Genomic DNA, 17,290 nt, shown 5'->3' with positions numbered 1-17,290 from the left:
ACAACAACAACAAAAAACAAAAGACAAATGAAACAAAAGGCTGGTTCTTTGAAAAAATAAACAAAATTGATAGACCATTAGCAAGATTGGCCAAGAAGGAAGAATATCCAAATAAGCTCAATTAGAAACAAGATGGGAGATATTACAACCAATAACACAGAAATACCAAAGATCATTCAAGGCTGTTATGAATACCTTAACGCAGACAAAGTAGAAAACCTAGAGGAGATGGATAAATTTCTAGAAATATGCAACCCTCCTAGATTAAACCAGGAAAAAAATAGAAACTGAGCAGACCAATAATAAGCAGCAAGATTGAAATGGTAACTTTTTAAAAATGCCAACAAAAAATCCCAAGGCCAAATTAACAGCTGAATTCTATCAGACATTCAAAGAATTGGTACCAATCCTATTGACACTATTCTACAAGATAAAGAAAAAGTAAATCCTCTCTAAATCATTCTATGAAACCAGTATCACCCTAATACCAAAACCAGGAAAGGACGTGACAAAATAAAAAAGAAAGAAATAGAGAGAGAGAGAGAAAGAAAAGAAAGAGAAAGGAAAAGAAAACTACAGAGTAATATCCTGACGAACATAGATGCAAAAATTCTCAACAAAATACTAGCTAACCAAATCCAACAACATATCAAAAAGACAATCCACAATGATCAAGTGGGTTTCATACCAGGGATGTGGGGATGGTTTTGTGTTCGGAATTGGTGGGTTCTTTTTCTCACTGACTGCAAGAATGAAGCCATGGATCCTCGCAGTGAGTGTTACAGTTCTTAAAGATGGTGTGTTCGGAGTTTGTTCCTTCAGATGTTCAGATGTGTCTGGAGCTTCTTCCTTCTGGTGGGTCTGTGGTCTCACTGACAGGAGTGAAGCTGCAGACCTTCATGGTGAACGTTACAGCTCATAAAGGCAGCGTGAACCCAAAGAGTGAGCAGCAGCAAGATTTATTGTAAACAGGGAAAGAACAAGGCTTCCACAGTCCGAAAGTGGTCTCCAGCAGTTCCCCACTGCTGGCTCCGGCAGCCTGCTTTTATTCCCTTATAGACCCCACCCACATCCTGCCAATTGGTCCATTTTAGAGAGAGCTGATTGGCCCATTTTACAGAGCGCTGATTGGTCCGTTTTGACAGGGTGCTGATTGGTACGTTTACAATCCCTGAGCTAGACACAGAGTGCTGATTGGTGCATTTACAATCCTCTAGCTAGACATAAAAGTTCTCCAAGTCCCCACCAGATTAGCTAGATACAGAGTGCTGACTGGTGTATCCACAAACCTTGAGCTAGACACAGAGTGCTGACTCATGCATATACAATCCTCCAGCTAAACATAAAAGTTCTCCAAGTCCCTACCCAACTCAGGAGCCCAGCTGGCTTTGCCTAGTGGATGCCATGCCAGGGCCATGGGCGGAGCTGCCCATCAATCCCACGCCATGCACCCACACTCCTCAGCCCTTGGGTAGTTGATGGGACCAGACACCAAGGAGCAGGGGGTGGCACCCATTCAGGGAGGCTCAGGCCGCGTGGGAGCCCACAGACAGTGAGTGGCTTGAGCATAGCAGCCTGAAGGTCCTGGGCCCTGCCCTGCAGGGAGGCAGCTGAGGCCCAGGGAGAATTTGAGCATGGCGTGGGCAAGCTGGCAGTGCTGGGGGACCCAGCGCACCCTCCACAGCTGCTGACTCAGGTGCTAAGCCCCTCACTGCCCAGGGCTGGTGGCACTGGCCAGCTGCTCCAACTGCGGGGCCAGCCAAGCCCAAGCCCACCCAGAACTCATCCTGGCCGGTGAGCACCGCATGCAGCCCCAGTTCCCGCCCATGCCTCTCCCTCCACACCTAACTGCAAGCAGAGGGAATGGGCTCCAGCCTTGGCCAGCCCAGAGAGGGGCTCCCCCAGTGCAGCAGCAGGCTGAAGGGCTCCTCAAGCATGGCCAGAGTGGACGCTGAGGCCAAGTTCATGCTGAGAGTGAGTGAGGTCTGCCAGCACGTTGTCACCTCTCAGTTTAACATATGCAAGTCAATAAATGTGATATAACACATGAACAGAATTAAAAATCACACGATTATCTCAATAGACACAGAAAAAGCATTTGACATAATCCAGTATCCTTTATGATTAAAAACCAACAAAATCAGCATAAAAGGGACATACCTTAAGGTAACAAAAGCCGTCCATGACAAACCCACAGTCAACATTATACTGAACGGGAAAAAGTTGAAAACATTCCCCATGAGGACTGAAATAGGACAAAAATAGCTGCTTTTATCACTTCTATTCAAAACAGCACTGGAAGTCCTAGCCAGAGCAGTCATACAAGAGAAAGAAATAAAGGACATCCAAATAGGTAAACAGAATGTCAAACTGTGATGTTTGCCAATGATATGAACACATAGCTAGAAAACCCTAAAGACTCATCCAAAAAGTTCCTAGAACTGATAAATGAGTTCAGTAAAGCTTCTGGGTACAAAATTAATATACAAACAAATTGGTAGCACTGCTATCCACCAACAGTGAACAAGCTGAGAATCAAGTCAAGAACTCAACCCCTTTTACACAGTTGCACAAAAAAAAAAAAAAAAAAAAAAAAAAATTAGGAATATACCTAACCAAGGAGGTGAAAGATATCTACAAGGAAAACTATACAGCTGAAAGAAATTATAGATGACATGAACATATGGAAAGGCATCCCATGATCATGGATGGATACAAACAATATTTTGAAAATGACCATACTGTTAAAAACAATCTACAAATTCAATGTGATTCCTATCAAAGTACCATCATCATTCTTCACAGAACTAAAAAAACACATCCTAAAATTTACATGGAACCAAAAAGCCCACATAGCCAAAGCAAGACTAAGCAAAAAGAACAAATCTGGAGGTATCACATTACCTGACTTCAGACTATACTACAAGGTTATAGTCACCAACACAGCATGTTGCTGGTGTAAAAATAGGCACATAGACCAATGGAACAGAATAGAGGACCAAGAAATAAAGCCAAATACTTAACACTCAATTGATCTTTGACAAACCAAACAGAAACAAGAAGTAGGGAAAGGATATCCTATATAACAAATGGGGCTGGAATAATTGGCAAGCCATGTGTAGGAGAATGAAATGGATCATTGTATTAGTCAGGATTCTCTAGAGGGAGAGAACTAATAGGAGATACATATATATGAGTTTAATAAGGAGTATTAACTCACATGATCCCAAGGTCCCACAATAGGTCATCTGCAAGCTGATGAGCAAGGAAGCCAGTCCAAGTTCGAAAGCCAAAGAACTTAGAGTCCCATGTTTGAGGGCAGGAAACATCCAGCATCAGAAAGATGTGGGCTGGGATGCTAGCCAGTCTAGTCTCTTCATGTTCTTCTGCATGCTTTTAATTCTGGCCACACTGGCAGCTAATTAGATGGTGCCCACCCAGATTATGGGTAGGTATGCCTTTCCTACTCCACTAACTCAAATGTTAATCCCTTTTGGCAGTACCCTCACAGACACACCCAGAATCAATACTTTGCATCCTTCAGTCAAGTTGACACTCAGTATCAAACATCACAAGTCCACACCTTGTCAACTTGAACTCATGCACATCTCCTGAGATCATAATCTTCTAATAAACACAATAATAAGGTCATAATTATGCCTAACATATAACAACTATCCTTTGTACAGCCAGAAATGCACCAATCCCCAATCCAAATGCTATTATATAAAATTAACAATACTTAAATGCTAATATGAAGTTAATGAATCTCATGTCACATAATATAGGAAAAAAATAAAATGAACATATTTTCTTAGTACAAGTGTATATATGCACAAACATGTTTTTAACAAAAGAAGGAGGAAATACTCAAGACAATTACAGTCCTCATTTCTGCAACTGCTCACGTGGTCTTAGCTGGTATTGATGACTACCTTCTTCTACTACCCACTACCCATTCTGCATTCCCTTTGCCTTCAGCAAGCACCTCAGCAGGTCGTGGTTTTTTCCTGGTGGGGTGACCCAAACCTTCATTCTTGATGGGTCTGGGTCATTTGTAGTCCTGCCTGGAATGAGCTGTTGTAGTTTACCATTGACCTTAATCACAGGGCATGGTAATACTAAGAGACGCCAATGGATCTCTTGTATTCCATGCATACTCTTCCTTACCTCCCTTGTGGAGTAGTAGGCTGATTTCATCTTGATAGTCTGGGTCAGTCATTCCAGCCAACACTGTAACTCCCCTCTTAGCCTGTTGACTTAAAGGTAGGATGAGCCCAAAGTGTCCAGCTTGCAATCTTAACTTCCAGTTTAATGGAATTGTTGTTGTGTCTCCTGGTGGCAATTTACCTCCCTCTGGAACTAAGACCTCTAGGCTAGCAGAATGTAATGTCGTGGGAATAGCCATAATCAAAAAATTTTAAAAAGTAGATGCTGGCATGGATGTGGTGAACAGGGAGCATTTCTACACTGCTGGTGGGAATGTAAACTAGCACAGCCACTATGGGAAACTGCATGGAGATTCCTTAAAGAACTAAAAGTAGAACTACCATTTGACTCAGCAGTCCCACTACTGGGTATCTACCTAGAGGAAAAGAAGTCATTATTTGAAAAAGATACTTGCACACTCATGTTTATAGTGGCACAATTCACAATAGCAAAATGTGGAACCAACTCAAATGCCCATCAATCAGTGAGTGGATAAAGAAACTGTGACAGATATAGATATATATATAGATAGATATAGATAGATATACCAGGCTCACACCTGTAGTCCCAGCACTTTGGGAGGCCAAGGTAGGTAGATCACTTGAACCCAGGAGTTCAAGACCAGCCTTGCAACATGGCAAAGTATTCCGTATATATAATAGAATACTATTCAGCCATAATAAAGAATGAATTAACAGCATTTGCAGTGACCTGGATGAGATGGAGACTATTATTCTAAGTGAAGAAACTCAGGAATGGAAAACCAAACATCATATGTTCTCACTGATATGTGGGAGCTAAGCTATAAGGACGCAAAGGCATAAAAATGATACAGTGGACTTTGGGGAGTTGTAGAGAAGAGAGGGAGGGGCGAGGGATAAAAGGCTACAAATAGGGTGCAGTGTATATGTACACCTGCTCGGGTGATGGGTGCACCGAAATCTCACAAATCAACACTAAAGAATTTACTCATGTAGACTGGTTGCAGTGGCTCACGCCTGTAATCCCAGCACTTTGGGAGGCTGAGGCGGGTGAATCACGAGGTCAGGAGATCAAGACCATCCTGGCTAACATGGTGAAACTCATCTCTACTAAAAATACAAAAAATTAGCCTGGCATGGTGGCAGGCACCTGTAGTCCCAGTCACTCGGGAGGCTGAGGCAGGAGAATGGTGTGAACCGGGGAGGTAGAGCTTGCAGTGAGCCGAGATTGCGCCACTGCACTCCAGCCTGGGCGACAGAGCGAGACTCTGTCTCAAAAAAAAAAAAAAAAAACAAAAAAAAAAAACTCATGTAGCCAAATACCACTTCTATTCCAATAACTTATGGAAAAATAAATAAATAAATAGAATGATAATAACTTATGGAAAAATAAATGAAAATCATAATAATGCATGATAAAAAATAAGATGAAAAAATTAATAAATTTGCGTGTTGCAACTGCTCCACTGACTGGCTGTTCTCACATCTCTTTTCCTCTCCATGGGCCTCCCTATTCTCTAAGACACAATAATTTTGAAATTAGGTCAATTAAAACCCTACAATTGCCTCTAATTGTTCAAAGGAAAGGAAGAGTTACACATCTCTCACTCTAAATAAAAATCTAGATATGATGAAGATTAGTGAGGAAGGCATAGGAGCCAAGACAGGCCGAAAGCTCACCCTCTTTGCCAAACAGCCAAGTTGTGAATGCAAAGAAATAGTTGTTGAAAGAAATTAAAACTGCTACTTCCGTGAACAAAAGAATAATAGGAAAGTGTGCTTGCTTCAGCAGCACATATCCTAAAATTTGGAACGATACAGAGAAGATTAGCATGGTCCCTGGGTAACAATTGTCCCTGGGTAACAACGACACGCAAATTTGTGAAGCATTCCATACTTTTGTAAAATAAAAAAAAAAGAATAATAAGAAAGTAAAGTGTTTGTTAAGTGACCTTGGTTGTATTCCAAAGCCCTATTGTTGATATGGGTAGAAGTTCAAACCAGCCAAAATATTTCATGAAGCCAAACCCTAATCCAGAGCAAGCCTCTAATTCTCTTCAATTCTAAAAAGGATGAGAGAGGCGAAGAAGCTTCAGAAAAAAATGTTAGAAGCTAACAGATGTTGGTTCGTAAGGGTTAAGAAAAGAAGCCAACTGTGTAAAATAAAAGCCCAAGGGGAAGCAGCAAATGCTGATGTAGAAGCAGAAGCATGTTATCCAGAAGATCTAGCTAATGTAAGTGATGAAAGTGTCTACACCAAACACCTAGTTTAAAAGCTTCAAATGACAGACTGTCTTATTAGTGGCTAATGTAACTGGTGACTTTAAGTGGAAGCCAATGCTCAGTTATCTTTCTGAAAATTTTAGGGAGCCCTTAGGAATTACATTAAATCTATCCTGTTTGTGCTCTGAAAATTGATTATCAAAGCCTGGATGACAGCATATCTGTTCATAGCATGGTTTACTGACAATTTTAAGCCCACTGTTGAGACTTCTTTAAAAATATTAATACTCATTAACAACACACTTGGTCTCCCAAGAGGTCTCACGGAGATATTCAAGGATATAAGTGTTGCTTTGATGCCTGCTAGCATGGCAACCATTCTGCAGCCTATGAATCAATGAGTAATTTTGACTTTTAAGTCTTATAGTTTAAGAAATACATGTAGTGGCTGGATGGGGTGGCTCACACATGTAATCCCAGCACTTTCAGAGGCCAAGGCAGAAAAATCACTTGAGGCCAGGAGTTCGAAATAGCATTGCAACACGGTGAAACTCCATCTCTACTAAAAATACAAGAATTAGTTGGGCATGATGGCACATGCCTGTAATCCCAGCTACTCGGGAGGCTGAGGCATGAGAATAGCCTGAACCTGAGAAGCGGAGATTGTAGTGAGCTGAGATCATGCCAGTGCATTCCAACCTGGACAACAGAACAAGACTCTGAAGAAAAGAAAAGAAAAGAAAAGAAAAGAAAAGAAAAGAAAAGAAAAGAGAAAAGAAAAGAAAAGAAAAAAAAGAAAAGAGAAAATAAAGAGAAGGGAAGAAGGAAAGAGAAAGCAAGAGAGAGAGGAAGGAAGGAAGGAAGGAAGGGAGGGAGGGAGGAAGGAAGGAAGGGAAAAGACATGTAGTAAGGCTACAGTTGCCATAGATGGTGATTCTTCTGATGGATCTTGGCAAAGTAAGTTGAAAGCCTTCTGCAAAGAATTCACCATTCAATATGCCATTGGGAATACTTGTGATTCATGGAAGGAGGTAAAAATATTAAAATTAACAGGAATTTAGAAAAATTTGATTTCAACTCTCATGGATAGCTTTCAGGGATTTAAGACTTCAGTGCAGAAAGTAACTGCAGATGTGGTGGAATTAGTAAGACAACTAGAATTAAATGTGGATCTTAAAGACGTGATTGGATCTCTGCAATCTCATGATAAAATATGAATGGATGAGGAGTTGCTTCTAATGGATGAGCCAAGAAAGTTATTTCTTGAGATGGAAATTAGTCCTGGTGAAGATGTTGTAAACGTTGTTGAAATGACCCCCAATAATTTAGACTACTGTATAAATTTAGTTGAGAAAGTTGTGGCAGGATTCGAGAGGACTGACTCTAATTTTGAAAGAAGTTCTACTGTGGGTAAAATGCTGTAAAACAACATCTCATACTCAGAGAAATCTTTCACCACCTTAATCAGTAAACAGCCATCTCAGTCAAAGCAAGACCCATCACAAGCCAAAAGATTATGACTTACTGAGGGCTCTGATGTTCCTTAGCATTTTTTTGCAAAGAAGTATTTTTAAATTAATGTATGTTTCTTGTTGTTTTAGACATAGTGCTGTTGCACACCTAATAAACTATAGTATAGGGTAAACATAACTTATATGCAATGGGAAACCAAAAAATTTGTGTGACTTGCTGTATTCGCTTTACTGTGGTGGTCTGGACTGAACCAACAATGTCTCCAAGATATGCCTCACTTATTACTGTCTAACAATTGCCTACAGCATTCAGTACAGTAACATGCTATACAGGCCTATAACCTGGGAGCAACAGGCTATACCATATAGCTTTGGTGTGTAGTGCACTATACCACATAGGTTGTGTAAGTACAGTGTATGATGTTTGCACAGTGATGAAACTGCCTAATGACACATTTCTCAGAGCAAGTTCCTATTGTTAAGTGAACATGGCTGTATTCCAAAGTGTGTCATTACTTGAAATAATATTAGAATCCATACATCTAGACATATTTCAAGCCTACCTATATTCTTTTTAATAGATTTAAGATCAAAGAGTATTGATCCTTTTGGGAATGATTTTATTCTTTGGAAAGAGCCAGAAGCTAACATAGTAAATAAACAAATTGGTTAAAACAACATTTTCTTTAAAAATAAAATAAGAGATGTGACTCAAATAATCAAGCCAGTTGACTAGTGTCACTATTTGAGATAGCAATCTCAAAATACTCTGGACAATGCAAGGAGCACTCAAGACAGCCTCCCAAAAAGATCACTTTAAAAACTAACATTCATTTTGATATGTAAGGCTCAGTTAATTTTTAAAATCACAATAAATTGTTGTTACTTTTCTATATATGAAAACTAACCATATTATTTCTTCATGCAGACTTACCAAGTCAATATTCTCCTATGAACTTAAAACAAGCCCTTAGTTTTTTTTTTTTTGAGACGGAGTTTCACTTTTGTTGCCCAGGCTGGAGTACATTGGCACTATCTCGGCTCACCGCAACCTCTGCCTCCCAGGTTCAAGCGATTATCCCGCCTCAGCTTCCCAAATAGCTGGGATTACAGGCACGGCGCCGCCATGCCCAGCGAATTTTGTATTTTTAGTAGAGACAGGGTTGCTCCATGTTGGTCAGGCTGGTCTCGAACTCCCAAGCTCAGGTGATCAACCCGCCTCAGCCTCCCAAAGTGCTGGGATTACAGGCGTGGGCCACCGCGGCTAGCCAAAACAACCATTTTAAGGCTTACACATTTGGATTGGGTCCCAAGAAAATCAAGTGCCTAAAAGCCATGTAGACCTTACGACGATTACAATTCCAACCTTAACCACCTTGTACTTTGTGACGTTGAATAAGAACCTTCAGTTTTCTGATTCTGTTTTTTCTCTTGTACAAAATAAATAAATAAATAAATATCATTCCAAAATAGTACTCAAAATATCACTTGTAGAATGAAAAGAAATAAAGTACGTGTAGCAACAAGTATCAAGACCAACTCAGAAAACTTATAAGCCATTCGTGCATACCAAGTAGAGGACTTTACTTGCATTATCACATTCAGTCCTTATAACAAGCCAAAATCCTTGTGCAAAAATCCTCAATAAAATACAGGCAAACCGGATTCAGCAGCACATCAAAAAGCTTATCCACCGTGATCAAGTGGGCTTCATCCCTGGGATGCAAGGCTGGTTCAACATTCGCAAATCAATAAACGTAATCCAGCATATCAACAGAACCAAAGACAAGAACCCCATGATTATCTCAATAGATGCAGAAAAGGCTTTTGACAAAATTCAACAGCCCTTCATGCTGAAAACGCTCAATAAATTCGGTATTGATGGAATGTACCTCAAAATAATAAGAGCTATTTATGACAAACCCACAGCTAATATCATACTGAATGGGCAAAAACTGGAAAAATTCCCTTTGAAAACTGGCACAAGACAGGGATGCCCTCTCTCACCACTCCTATTCAACATAGTGCTGGAAGTTCTGGCTAGGGCAATCAGGCAAGAGAAAGAAATCAAGGGTATTCAGTTAGGAAAAGAAGAAGTCAAATTGTCCCTGTTTGCAGATGACATGATTGTATATTTAGAAAATCCCATCATCTCAGCCCAAAATCTCCTTAAGCTGATAAGCAACTTCAGCAAAGTCTCAGGATACAAAATTAATGTGCAAAAATCACAAGCATTCTTATACACCAGTAACAGACAAACAGAGAGCCAAATCATGAATGAACTTCCATTCACAATTGCTTCAAAGAGAATAAAATACCTAGGAATCCAACTTACAAGGGATGTAAAGGACCTCTTCAAGGAGAACTACAAACCACTGCTCAGTGAAATAAAAGAGGACACTAACAAATGGAAGAACATACCATGCTCATGCATAGGAAGAATCAATATCGTGAAAATGGCCATACTGCCCAAGGTTATTTATAGATTCAATGCCATCCCCATCAAGCTACCAATGAGTTTCTTCACAGAATTGGAAAAAACTGCTTTAAAGTTCATATGGAACCACAAAAGAGCCCGCATTGCCAAGACAATCCTAAGTCAAAAGGACAAAGCTGGAGGCGTCACGCTACCTGACTTCAAACTATACTACAAGGCTACAGTAACCAAAACAGCATGGTACTGGTACCAAAACAGAGATATAGACCAATGGAACAGAACAGAGTCCTCAGAAATAATACCACACATCTACAGCCATCTGATCTTTGACAAACCTGAGAGAAACAAGAAATGGGGAAAGGATTCCCTATTTAATAAATGGTGCTGGGAAAATTGGCTAGCCATAAGTAGAAAGCTGAAACTGAATCCTTTCCTTACTCCTTATATGAGGAGTAATTCAAGATGCATTAGAGACTTAAATGTTAGACCTAATACCATAAAAACCCTAGAAGAAAATCTAGGTAGTACCATTCAGGACATAGGCATGGGCAAGGACTTCATGTCTAATACACCAAAAGCAACGGCAGCAAAAGCCAAAATTGACAAATGGGATCTCATTAAACTAAAGAGCTTCTGCACAGCAAAAGAAACTACCATCAGAGTGAGCAGGCAACCTACAGAATGGGAGAAAATTTTTGCAATCTACTCATCTGACAAAGGGCTAATTTCCAGAATCTACAAAGAACTCAAACAAATATACAAGAAAAAAACAAACAACCCCATCCAAAAGTGGGCAAAGGATATGAACAGACATTTCTCAAAAGAAGACATTCATACAGCCAACAGACACATGAAAAAATGCTCATCATCACTCACCATCAGAGAAATGCAAATCAAAACCACAATGAGATACCATCTCACACCATTTAGAATGGCAATCATTAAAAAATCAGGAAACAACAGGTGTTGGAGAGGATGTGGAGAAATAGGAACACTTTTACACTGTTGGTGGGATTGTAAACTAGTTCAACCATTATGGAAAACAGTATGGCAATTCCTCAAGGATCTAGAACTAGATGTACCGTATGACCCAGCCATCCCACTACTGGGTATATACCCAAAGGATTATAAATTATTCTACTACAAAGACACATGCACACGTATGTTTATTGCGGCACTATTCACAATAGCAAAGACTTGGAATCAACCCAAATGTCCATCAGTGACAGACTGGATTAAGAAAATGTGGCACATATACACCATGGAATACTATGCAGCCATAAAAAAGGATGAGTTTGTGTCCTTTGTAGGGACATGGATGCAGCTGGAAACCATCATTCTCAGCAAACTATCACAAGAAAAGAAAACCAAACACCGCATGTTCTCACTCATAGGTGGGAACTGAACAATGAGATCACTTGGACTCGGGAAGGGGAGCATCACACACTGGGGCCTATCATGGGGAGTGGGGAAGGGGGAGGGATTGCATTGGGGAGTTATACATGATATAAATGATGAATTGATGGGTGCTGACAAGTTGATGGGTGCAGCACACCACCATGGCACAAGTATACATATGTAACAAACCTGCACATTATGCACATGTACCCTAGAACTTAAAGTATAATAAAAAATAAAAATAAAAAATAAAATAAATGGTTTTATTTGATCACAACAGAATACATTTATCACCACAGTATTTGTGTTTTTATTCCATTAAGCATCTGTTTTCTCTACACTGGCATCTCTAGTTATAATCTTTTTTCAGTGAGACATCTTTCACCAATGTTTTCAAGTGCTAGGAATGTAGAATGATGAAGCAACAGGAAGCCTAATAATAAGTCATAGTGGTATTATGATTTTAAATTTATAACTCTTTCACATGCATGTTAAGCATTTATTCCTTTAAAAAATCCATAGTATAGGCTTTACTATTCATTTTATAATAAAGAATAAAATGTTTAAAAAGAGAAGCTATTTCCCTATCTATTAAGTATGATTAACACCGTCACAGCACACAGTAGAACTGCTAAGGAAACCATTACAATTAGACCTAGAAGATGGCATAGTCCTGCCTCTTGCGTCATTCATTCATTCAATAGCTATTATTGAGTACCTTCAATGTGTCAGGAACAGTTCTAAGTTAACAAGCACACAATAGTAAATGAGAAAAAGTGATTGCCTACTAGATTTTACAAAGATTTGCCCATAGTTTATAGATGTAGGATCCATATCTTTCTTTTTGTTTTTTAAATAATATGTACTTTTAATTTTTTGAAACATACTAATTGTACATATTTATGGAGTACAATGTGATGTTTTGATACATGTACACATTATGTAATCAAGGTAATTAGCATATCCATCACTTCAAACCTTTATCATTTCTTTGTAGTGAGAACATACAAAATGCTCTCTCCTAGCTATTTCAAGATATATAATACCTTATTGTTGCCTATAGTCACTCTACTGTGCAATAGGACACCAGAACTTATGTTTCCTTTCTATTTATAACTTCATACCTGTTGAACATCCTCTCTCCTTCTTACCCCTACCATCACCGGTAACTACTGTTCTATTTACTACCTCTATGAGATCAACTTTTTAAGATTCTATACAGAAGTGAAAATGTGGTATTTTTCTTTCAGTCTCTGGCTTATTTCACTTAACATAATGTCCTCCAGGCTCATTATGTTGCTGTGAATGACGGGATTTCATTCTTTTTTATGTCTGAATGATAGTCCATTGTGGATATATACACTGTATTTTCTTTATTCATCAGTTGATGGACATTTAGGTTTATTCTATATCTCAGCTATTGTGAATAGTGCTGTAATAAACAAAGGACTACAGAAATCTCTTTCACATACTGATTTCATTTCCTTTGGATATATATCCAGTAATGTGATTGCTGGATCATTAAAAATCTATTTTTAATTTTTTTGAGGAAACTCCATGTTGTGTGGTTTTTTTTTTTTTTTTTTTTTTTTTTGAGACGGAGTCTCCCTCTGTCACCCAGAGTGCAGTGGCCGGATCTCAGCTCACTGCAAGCTCCGCCTCCCGGGTTTACGCCATTCTCAGGCCTCAGCCTCCCGAGTAGCTGGGACTACAGGCGACCGCCACCTCACCCGGCTAGTTTTTTGTATTTTTTAGTAGAGACGGGGTTTCACCGTGTTAGCCAGGATGGTCTCGATCTCCTGACCTCATGATCCGCCCATCTCGGCCTCCCAAAGTGCTGGGATTACAGGCTTGAGCCACCGCACCCGGCCTATGCTGTTTTCATGGTGGCAGTAATAATTTACATTTCCACAGTGGCAAGCATTCTCTTTATTCCACATTCTAACCAACACTTATTATCTTTTGCCATTTTGCTGATAGCCATTCTAACTGGAGTGAGGTGATATCTCAATATAGTTTTCATTTGCATTTCCCCAATTATTAGTGATATTGCACATTTTTTTCACATATCTATTCGTCATTTAGGTATCTTCTTTTGAGACATGTCTATTAAAGTCTTTTGCCCATTTTTCACCTAGATTACTTGTTTTTTGGTTTTGGGTTTTTTATTTTTTGCTGTTGGCTTGAGTTCCTTATAAATGTTAAATATTAACCTCTTGTCATATGTAGAGTTTGCAAATATTTTCTCCCATTCTGTAGGTTTTCTCTTCACTCTGCTGATTGTTTCATTTGCTGGGCAGAAACATTACAGTTTGATGTAATTCCATTTTTCTATTTTCATTTTTCTTGCCTATACTATCAAGTTCTTATCAAAAATATCTTTGCCCACTTCAATGTTATGAAGCATTTTTATTATGTTTTCTTCGAGTATTTTCAAAGTTTTGGGTCTTACATATAAATCTTTAATTTATTTTGACTTAATGAAAGATTGGGTGTTCAGTTTTAGTCTTCTTATTGTGGATATTCAATTTTCTTAGCACCATTTATTGAAGAGATTGTCTTTTCCCCAATTATGTTCTTGGTACTTTTGTCAAAAATCAATTTGCTGTGCATAGGTGGGTTTATTTCTGGGTTCTCTAGTCTCTTCCATTGATCTCTGTATGTTTTTATGCTAATATTATGCTGTTTATATTACTATGGCTTTTTAGTAAATTTCGAAGTCAGGTAGTATAATGTCTCCAACTTTGTTTTTGTTTTGGTGTTTTCTTGAGATTGTTTTGGCTATTAGGGCTCTTTTCTTGAGATTGTTTTGTGGTTCCATATGAATTTTAGTACTGTATTTTCTATTTGTGTGAATAATATAATTGGTATTTTGATAGAGATTGCATTAAATTTGTAGATTGCTTTGGGTGGTATAAATATTTTAACAATATGAATTATTCCAAGAGTATATCTTTCCATTTTTGTGTTCTTTTCAATTTCTTTTATCAATGTTTTATGGTTTTCAATGTAAAGATCTTTCCCTTTCTTGTTTAATTTTTAGGTATTTTTTTGTAGCTATTTTAAATGGCATTGTTTTCTTGATTTCTTTTTTTCAGATAGTTCTCTATTCATATATAGAAATATAGAAATGTTACTGATTTTGTATTTGCTTTTGTATCCTGCAAATTTACTAAATGTATTTATTACTTGTAATGGTTTTTTGGTGGCATCTTTAGGATTTTCTGTACATGAGATTATGTCATCTGCAAACAGGGACAACTTGACTTCCTTCTTTCCGATTTGGATGCCTTATATTTTTTTCTCTGCTTAATTCCTCTGGAGGAAAACAAGCCAAAATGTTTAAAACAAGAATAAATGCTCAGGGTAATTTCAACTGCTGAGAATGTGTCATATTTCACTTTCATGGTTGTATGACCAAGGAACTGCATATTCAGATGTGTTCTGCTCTATGTGTAGCTCCCATTGTCTTACACTTCTCTTTAATTTGGAAGGACACTAAGGTTTGCTGCAATAATAAAGGTCTCTGTGAATGAAACAACATAAAAATTTCAGAAATAAAGCAACCTTTCATATATGTCTGTGTATGAATGAAGCAAAATAAAAATGTGAGAAATGGAGGGACTACATATCTTATAATGACTCTGAATACATCCTTGTAACTATTTCACTGTGATAGTCTTATGGGAGGTAAACATCATCATTTAAAAATAAATGACAAAATCATCTTGAATATAACTAAGGCTCACTTAGAGGTTCATTCTGCTGAATAAGCATATAGAAAAAAAAAAACACTTTATTACTTCAATTACTCCATCAAGATCACACCTGGTGCTAGATACATGGTTCAAAAATATCAGTGTGTAGTAGTTGGGTTATTAATCATGGATGTCAAGTCCTTTCTGCTAATTAACCTTAATTGAGCTCTCTTTTATAGAAGCACCATTTCCAATGAAGCAACTTAGCAATGATATCAAAATAACAGAGCATAGTTGAACCCAGGATTAATGTTACTTCCCGTTCTTGAATACCAATGCCTAATGCAGTTTGCTGTAATACAAAATCTTATAACTTCTACCAAAATTTAAACATTACATAGAACAAAAATTGGTAGAATATTTATGTAATTTGCACAATAAAGTGATTTAGGAAGGCATTTTTGACATATGTGTCTTCATTTTACATTTATTTAAAAGCAACTAGAATATACCATACATATTAAAAATATAAACTTTTAAAGATTCAAAGATTAAAATCATATATTATCTATTAGTTAACATGACTCTGAACTTAGTCATGCTTGAAACTAAATCTTTATTTCATTTATGTTCAGTATTATTTCCAATAGTACCACAAAATGTCCATTAGGATAGAATTCTGCTGAAATAGGCAGCTTTATTCATCTGCCTGGAGTAATTCAGTGCAATTAATTCCAACTTTGATAACCAGCAAGCACTTGTTCAATAGGTTATTTATTTAAAAGCAAATCAAGAAGAAATAAGCTTTACTGCTGATGAACAGAATGCTTAGATTTTAAAATGGCCAGAAGGCTACTGGTATTAATAAGCTTTGTCAAATTCATTTTCAGACATGGATGGAGGAGTTTGTACTATTTTTCTGTTCATGTCATAGTCTCTGTCAAGAGGAGAGATCATTCACCTTAGGGAAAGCTTACTGATGTGCAAGTATTTGAAAATAAAAAGGCAATGACAGACATTTAGCAGATTCACAAGGGAAAATAAACTCCTGAAGAATTTGCAGAAAAATTAAAGCGATAACAATGAAAGTGTTGAAAAGATTTAACCATTGATATAAATTTGGGGAAAAAACAGAAATACAAATATTGATAATAAAAGTCACAGAAACTCATGTTAAAACCAACGTGGATAAGGATTTACATAATTTAAGTGAGGCAAGCTGGGCCATGACTAGATGTGTCTTATAGACCATTCATTTATGTTATATTTACAGAGCTAAAATGCAAACACAAGACAAGTGGCACCATTTTGTTAGAGAATGTCTACTGTCAATGCACTTGATCATATGGGGCTTAATGGAGCATGATAGAAAGAACACTTCTCTAGGCAGCTAAAGCCTGGTCTCAAATGATACTTCTGAAATTTAGCAGCTGCATAACTATGGACAAATTACTGAAGAGCTCTCACCAATAGATATTGCTTAGATGATAGATATGCTCTACATCTGTGCTGTCCAATAAGCTAGCCCTAGCTTTATGTGGCTATTGAGCACCCGGCATCCAGCTAGTACAACTGAGAAACTGAATTTTTAACTTTGGTAATTCTAATTAATTTTAATTTAAATGGCAATAAGTGGCTAATGGCTATAGTATTGGACAATGCAGTGCCACCTCAAGTGATTTCCACTTATATGAATTACAATGCTTTTAGTTGCAAGGCAGAAAAAAAGAAATCTAACTTAAAGCTTAAACAACAAAGGGAATGTATTGGTTCATTTTAACTAAAAAGTCCAGAAGTAGAAAGTTCCAGGCATAGTTCAATCAAGTGCATGCTCTCGCTCTCTCTCTCTCTCTCTCTCTCTGTGTGTGTCTC

The 17,290-nt window shown here is 37.9% G+C and overlaps 1 non-coding gene and 1 pseudogene across 1 annotated transcript in view; one reads left to right on the top strand and one right to left on the bottom strand.

The window, feature by feature from the left end:
* The window catches only part of LINC02877, a 70,861-nt gene that overhangs the window by 35,824 nt on the left and 17,747 nt on the right, over window positions 1-17,290 (bottom strand). The gene's annotated exons all lie outside the window — the stretch shown is intronic.
* Window positions 5,967-6,091, top strand: LOC111526554 (annotated as a pseudogene).

This window comes from Piliocolobus tephrosceles, chromosome 2 (assembly GCF_002776525.5).
Source record: "Piliocolobus tephrosceles isolate RC106 chromosome 2, ASM277652v3, whole genome shotgun sequence".
NCBI lineage: Eukaryota > Metazoa > Chordata > Mammalia > Primates > Cercopithecidae > Piliocolobus > Piliocolobus tephrosceles.
The sequence above is the reverse complement of the archived record's forward strand: the minus strand, read 5'-3'. Positions and strand labels throughout refer to the sequence as shown.